The sequence below is a fragment of the Vulpes lagopus genome, chromosome 10 (assembly GCF_018345385.1).
Source record: "Vulpes lagopus strain Blue_001 chromosome 10, ASM1834538v1, whole genome shotgun sequence".
Taxonomy (NCBI): domain Eukaryota; kingdom Metazoa; phylum Chordata; class Mammalia; order Carnivora; family Canidae; genus Vulpes; species Vulpes lagopus.
In genome coordinates, this window is record NC_054833.1 from 91788897 (window position 1) to 91796877 (window position 7981).

The following is a 7981-nucleotide window of genomic DNA, read 5'->3' on the forward strand; positions in this document are numbered from 1 at the left end:
GAAGCCTCATGCACTGTTGGTGGGAATTCAAACTGGTGCAGTCACTGTGGAAAACAGTACAGAGCGTCCTCAGAAAATTGATACAGAAGTACTATATGACCTAGCAGCCACTTCTGGGTAAATATCCAAAAGAAATGAGAACAAAGGATGCCTGCATGCTGTAGCATTCTTCTCAACAGGAAGAATGGAAATGAGCTAAGCGTCCATCGACGGTTGAACAAATAGAGAAGTTATGACATAGATAAAGAATGGAATATTATTCAGCTACAAGAAAGAAGGATGTCCTGCCATTTGTGACAATGTGGACAAACCTGGAGGGCATGGTACTGAGCGAAGTAAGCCTGGCCGCCACAGACAGATACAGCATGGTCTCACTTAGATGTAGAATCTAAAAAAGTCAAACCAATAGAAGCAGAGAGTAGCTATGTGTGGTTAGCAGGGCCCAGGGGTTGGGGGAAATAGGATCCTTTGGTCACAGCGTACAGGCTTCCAGCTTTAAGTTGAATGCATTTGGGGATCTAATGTACAGCATGGGGACCACAGCCAGTAGCGCTGCACTGTGTATTTGAAAGTCTCTAAGACCTCAGGTACTCTCACCACAAGAAGAGCAGGGCTGACTGTGTCAGGTGGCAGAGTTGTTAATTAACCTGACTGTGGTAGCACTTCCAAAATGTAGACCTGTATCAAACTATCATGCTGTTTATCAATTATACCTCAATAAAGCTGAAAAATGTCTTGTTAAAAAAAATTTTTTTGAAAGATAAGGAGTCTACTCAATCGCCGCCATGTGACTATGATGTCCTGTGAATCTGGGAATGCTACCAAAACTATACTATGACTTCGTCTCCGCCCCTGGAAAGTGGGGTGGTGAGACCTCACAAAAGTCACCTGTGAGATCACCTGCCTTTGAGCTCAGCCTGATATGCATTCCACTTCCAGCTCACATTCCTCTGTGTGGCTCCAGACCAGTAACAAGACCTCCTTGGCCTCTATGTCCTCATCTGTGAAGTGGAACAATAGAATCTACTTTGCAGAGGTGTGTCTAAATTTTGAAATTGACCAGGGAAAGTGCTCACCACAGCATTTGGCACAAAGCGGACACTTACCAGAGTTTTTTTTTTGTAAAATTTTGTATCCATGCCAAGGACTTGGACACCACTACTATCGCCAATGAAGCATTAACAGCCACCATTGTTGCCTGCTCTGTAGGTGCCGATGCTGTGCCTTTGCGGAAATCACGTAATAACTTGCCGGTCTGCCTACACTTTGGCAAACCTGCTTGACTGCTTTTTCCCCCCTCTTTTTTTTTTTTCTTATTTATTTATTTATTTATTTATTTATTTATTTATTTATTTATATATAAAGATTTTATTTATTCATGAGAAACACAGAAAGAGGCAGAGACAGAGGCAGAGGGAGAAGCAGACCCATGCAGGGAGCCCAGGATCATGCCCTGAGCCAAAGGCAGACACGCAACTGCTGAGCCACCCAAGCGTCCTCCTTTTTCTTTTTTATAGTGGTTAAATATACATCACAAAACTTTCCCATTTTAACCATTTAAATGTATAATCCAGTGGCATTAAGTACATTCACAGTGTTCTGCAGCCACCACCACTAACTCATTCCAGAACTTTCTCATCTTCCCCAAAGGCAGCTGCATTCCCATTATCAGTCACTCCCCCACCCCCAGCCGTTTCAACCCCTCGTCTACTTTCCATGTCTACAGATTTGCCTGTCCAGACATTTCATATAAATGGCATCCTACAATATGTGGCCTTTTGAGCCTGGCTCCCCTCAATGAATGTAATGTTGTCAGGGCTCCTCCATCCCTGGTGTAGCATGAATTTGGAAAGACGTGCTACACGTCTGTCTGTCTTTCTTTCTTTCTTTCTTTCTTTCTTTCTTTCTTTCTTTCTTCTTTCTTTTTGATTAATGAACTTTGGTATTTAGAGCAGTTTTCAGTTCACAGCAAAGTTGATCAGAAAAGTACAGAGAAGACAGCCCGGGTGGCTCAGTGGCCCTTCAGCCCAGAGCATGATCCTGGAGACTGGGATGGAGTCCCACGTCGGGCTCTCTGCATGGAGCCTGCTTCTCCCTCTGCCTGTGTCTCTGCCACTCTCTCTCTCTGTGTCTCTCTCAAGAATAAATAAATAAATAAAATCTTTATAAAAAAGAAAAAGAAAAGAAAAGTACAGAGACATTGCACATACTCTCTTCCCCTCCACACACACACAGCCTCCCCCATTAGCAGCATCCCCCAGCAGAGTGGAATATTTGGACAGCTCATCACATGGTGACAAATCACTGTCACCTGGAGTCCAGAGTTCATCCCGAGTTCACTTTGGTGATGTACCTTCTTTCTATCTTTAGCAAATATTTTGTCCCAGTCCGTGGCTTATCTTCTCATCCTCTTGACAGTGTCTTTCGCAGAACAGATGTTTCTCATTTCAGGGAAGTCTCGCTGATTGTGATCTCTTTCCTGGACTGCACCTTCAATGCTGAGAAGTCGTCACCACACCCAAGGTCACCTGGATTTTCCCCGTGTCGTCTTGGAGGAGTTTTTAGTTTTGCATTTTACATTTCGGTCTGTGATCCATTTTGAGTTAACTGTTGGGAAGGCCGTGAGGTCTGTGTCTAGAGTCATTTTTTGCTATGGGGATGCCCAGTTAGTTGTTCAGCGCCATTTGTTGAAAAGACTGGTTTTGCTCCACTGTACTCCTCGACTCTTCCGTCATCGACAAGTTCACTATATTCATGGGGGTCTGTTTCTTGGCTCTCTGTCCTGTCCCATGGACTGATCTGGGTATTCTTCGGCCAGTACCACACGGCCTTGATTACCATCACTGTGTTCCTTTTTGTGACTGAATAATTGCATTTTGTGACACTGCTTTTTTTTTTTTTAAATCCATTCATCCATTGGTGAACATTTTGATAATTTCTACTTTTTGGTAATTACAAATAATGCTGCTGTGAGCATTTGCATACAAGTGTTCTTGTGGACATATGTTTTCATTTCTCTTGGGTATGTACCTAGGGACAGAATTGCTGAGTCTCATATTACCTCCGCATTTGACTTTATTGAAGAACCTGCTTGACTTCCTAAATGACACTGTTCTGGGTGAACAAATGCTGACTTCTTGACTCAGAGAGGCACACAAAGAGAGGAACTGACAGCCCACTCCATCTCGCCAGAGTTGTGGGTGCACCGCCTGGGAAGTGGGTCCTCCAACCCCAAATGGGCTGTGCCAGTGGATGCCTCCTGGGGCAGAGACAGGCTCTTTCCACTGAGCCCTGCCCAGATTGCAGATGTGAAGCTCAGTAAATGTCTTCAGCCACCACACCTTGGAGTGATTTGTCAGGCAGTAGCAGGTAATTGGTGTAGCCTTCCATGCACACTTTTTATTCCAAACCAAAAATCTCCTTGCACGAGGTAAGAATTTGGAAAGGGTGATTGGCCATTTCTCTGCAATTCAGCACGCACTGATTACGCGCTTCATGGGTAGGTTCTTAGAAGCAAAGAGGAGCCGTGAGGCAAGGCTCAATGAGATCATGAGCTTACAGCCGCATATGTGAGCCCTGCCTCTGCCACTTCCCAGCAAGGCAGAACTTAGACAATATGTATCACTGCTCTGAACTTTGGTTCCTTCAGCCGTAGGATGGAGACCAAGGTGCCTACTAAGTTAGGGCTCTTTGGAATTCAGAGGAAGTGTATAGTAGCTGAATAAAATAAAAGGAACTCATTGAGTCACACAACTGAAAAGTTTGGAAGTGCACTTCAGGATAGAGGAATAGTAATCACTTAGATGAAACAATGTCATATTCTCTCTCTCTCTCTCTCTCTCTCTCTCTCTCTCTCTCTCCTTCTCCAACCTTCTCATCCCTGGATTCAGTCTTCTCTCCATTCTTGGGCAAGATCTGAGGAAGGGTTCCCAGCAACTGCATACAGTGCATATCTTACCAGTTTAATGATCATCACGGAGAGATGGTGCCTCTTTCCCTATAATTGCAGCAAAACCCTCAGGGCTAATGCTCACTGGCAAGCTAAGCTTACCTGTAAATTCCTTTCTCTCTGATTGGTCAAACATGAGGTACATCAGGGACAGGGGTCAGCTTGAGCATGGACAGCCACTCAGGGAGGGCTAGTGTCCCAGGGAAAACTCTGGCGATTGTCAGGTGTTATTAGAGGAAAGTGGCCAGGTGTCAGGCAGGCATACACAGCATTTGCCCCCAGTGCGTGTGACACAGGGCTCTCACAAGACCCAAAAGAGACACCGAGCACATGTGAACAGTGATGTCAACGTTGATGTCTGACTAGTGGTGCAACTTTGTTCCCTGGAAGCTCTTGATTCATACTTTCTGAAGGAGAGGCTGAATATGTTTAAGCAAAGGAGAAAATGTTTCTTTTGGGCTCCCAGGCAGTCGTGATTCATTCTTTTCATCTGACTCAGAATATAGTGTAATTAAGCCAGGCAGGTGATGAATATCACAAAAGCACTGCTGGGTCTTAGCATCCTTATGAACAAGAGGTTTCCACTATAAAACATCCCCTTGGGCTCTTTGGGTCAGGGAAACAGGTTTATAAATCCATTAGATCAATAAAAGTGTGTGCCCAAAACTGTACTATGAAAAATCCATGGAGAACAAAAGAAATTGCTGCGAATGAAATGCACATTGAAACGTACATATATTTTCAATATTTTTGTCCAGAGTTTCTCCTATTTCCTCTTTTTTTTCTACTGGAATAGAATTTCTTTATGGACAGTGTCTGTATCATTTGGAGATCTTAAATTACTTTGGAGAGCATTCAGTTGCATTTAGGAATGGATTTGAATTTCTATCATATAAGAATAAAGCCCCATTTGGCAAGAGTGATGCCAAGAAATCTGAGGGGTCTCACAGAACAGTGAGCTCCACACTCTGATCACACACTCAGTTCAGTAAAAAACTTTTGGCATGCCCTTGCAACACATGTATACTTATGAATAAATCATACTTTCGTATTAGGTATGACACTGTGTGCTCTATGAAACATGTAAAATAGACACTATAACTGGTGTGAGAGAGAATAAAGATAGAAATCCCTACCTTTTCTTCCTCCATCTTGAAGGACAGTCTGGAATTGGCTCATGTGGCTGGAGGCTTTACAAGTCCAAAATCTGAGGGGGTGGGGGGTGGGGAGATCGACAGGTTAGAGACCTAAGGGAGACCTGCAAAGCCCAGAGGCAGAGTGCTGACAGAACTACCTATTGCTCAGGGGAGGTCAGTCTTTGTTCTAGCCAGCCCTTCAGCTGATTTGGTGAGGCCCACCCACATGTGGAGGATGATCTGCTTTACTTACAGTCCACTGATTTAAGTATTAATCACATCCAAAAACACCTACACTGAAACATCCAGAATAATGTTTGACCAAACATCTTGCACTGTGGCTCGGCCAAATTGACACAAAATTAACCATCATGACTCCCGTGAAAAATGTTCAGTTCTAGCAGATAATTACAGATCATATGGAGCCCACTGATTGGTATTTCATGTGCAAGGGAGATACTAAGGAATTAGAAGGTGTTGGGTTGAATAAACGTGAGGCTCTTTGGCTCAAAATACAAGAAGCATGGGCAAGAATAGAATAGAACATGGTACACTGTCTCAAGAGAGCAAGTTGGCACATGTATCCTCTATTCCAATACGTGTATCCATTAACCCATAGATGTCAGACCTGGGAATTCCATTCAAAGATGCTCAGTACAGTGTTATTTATGAGATAAAAAAAAAGAGGCCATCTGTAAAGGGAGTGATTTGATAAATTATGGTATATCTTTTAATGGAATATTCTAAAGTTCAAAAAAAAGAGCAAGAAACACTGATGTAGGGGTTCCTGGGTGGCTCAGTTGGTTGAGCATCTTCACGAAGCCCAAGTGATCTCAGGGTCCTGGATCGAGCCCTGCATCATGCTCCCTGCTCAGCAGGGACCCTGCTTCCCCCTCTGCCGCTCCCCCTGCTTGTACTCTGTCGCCCTCGCTCTGTTAAATAAATAAATAAGGTATTTTTTAAAAAACACTGATGTAAAAACTTCTTCATCATAATTATTAAGTGACTATACGTATATACATATATAAATATATATACCCTTTACATGATATATGATTATTTCCTGTATTCAATTAATGAAATATATATGTAGGATTATTTGTCATGGAAATTTCCAGAAAGAGCCACAAGAAACTGCTATCAGCAGTTCACTCTAAGATACTCACTTTTCACCTCAGACCTGCTTCAAGTATTTTCCATAACTTGCATATAGATGGCTTTTTAATTTCTTTTAATGGCAGAGATTTCAGTTTGTACATAAAGTGAAGCAATGTTTGTCAGCTGTGAGGTGTATGCTGGCAATATTCTCTAAATAAATCTCTAAAGAGCCCCGTCATGTGGCTGCGGGGGGTGATGGGGAGACCCTCAAACTGCAGGGCTGGCCAGCCAGGCAATCTCTGTAAAATAGGTGGAGAAGATGACAGAGCAGCCAAGGACTTGCCCTTGAGAGCACGGCGGGGCAGGAGGCCACCTGCAGGGTGTCACCAACTGGCCCACTGATGCCAGGAATCTGCGTGCATCCAGGGCTCAGCCAGGGCTTGGAACGCTGAGCTGGGCGTGCGGTGATGGAAATGCCTCTATCCTAAGAGCTTCATTGGCATCAGGGCATTGAACACTGACAACAATACACAGAGCTGGAGCTCTTGTTCTCCTACCTTACAGATGAGGAGACTGAGGCAAAAGTCAACAAATGAATGAATGAATGAGTGAACAAATGAATGAATGAGTGGATGAAGCTACCCCAGGGTGGATCCATCTAACATAACTCTGGGGAAGACAAGCACGTATACTCCAGAGTTGGTCTCGGATGCTTGTAGGTGAGGCAGCCAAACCCTCAGGCCATCAGAGAATTGGCTCCGGCTCCCGAGCAATCTGAGCATGGGACCCACAGGGTCCTCGGAGCCCACACGTGGACCCAAGGTTCATGACCCCTCTTCTGAGGACGGGGTGGGGGGCTGCTTCCCAGATCTAAGATTCCAGGATTCTATGATAAGTCATGACATCCCTGACCCTTTGAAGTATATAAGCTTAAACCTCACAAACACACACACACACACACACACACACACACACACACACACAAAAAAAATTAAAATCATTCTGTATGAACCGTCCAGTGTCCATTTCACAAAAAAAAGTGCATCTGGAACAATAAACTACTGCTTGGTGCAAAGTAGGGTGTTTTTGTTATCTGGCACTTGGGAGTATTGCCAGTTGTATAGTCAGGGTGACCACGTGATTCTTTGTCCAAATGTGGACACTTTGGGCATGAAAGGAGCATCGTCAATACTTACGATGAGGCAAGAGCCGCCTCCTGGTCATGCCCCAGGCCAGCCGGGACTTCTCATGTCAGGCACAATGAATTTGTATCAAATCACGTCTGTTTGTGGCAAGCGGGCAGTGGCTGCTATTCCAGGAGCCCCGGGGCAGAGAAGGGCCACCTGATCATCCGCCCCTCCATCCCAGCAGCGCTTTGGCTAATTCCTGTCCCTGCACTTTTGAACCTGCAGTGCATTTCCTGTGTGCATACACAGTGTAGTTTTGTGCCTGGCCTTGGGTGGCCTGAGGCCAGAGAACAGCTCGGCTCCAGACTAGTGGTCAATACCCATCAACAGGCACTCTGCTCTCTTTTTTGCCTCTCACCTTCTTTCCAGTCCTGGCCCTGGGCTCTCCATAAGGTCCTCCTAACCCCCTGGCACTCTCTGCTGTTTACCAGATCAAAGCTCAGAGATCCCAAGGGGTGGCCACAGTGAAGGTCACTGAAGGCACCCACCCCTCAGCCAGACTGAACATCATCCAGGATGCTGGGGCGGGCATGAGTTGAAATTTAACCATCTAGATCAGGGGGTTGGGTGAGTTTCTACAAAAAGAGGTGAGCCAAGCCAAGCATGGTCAG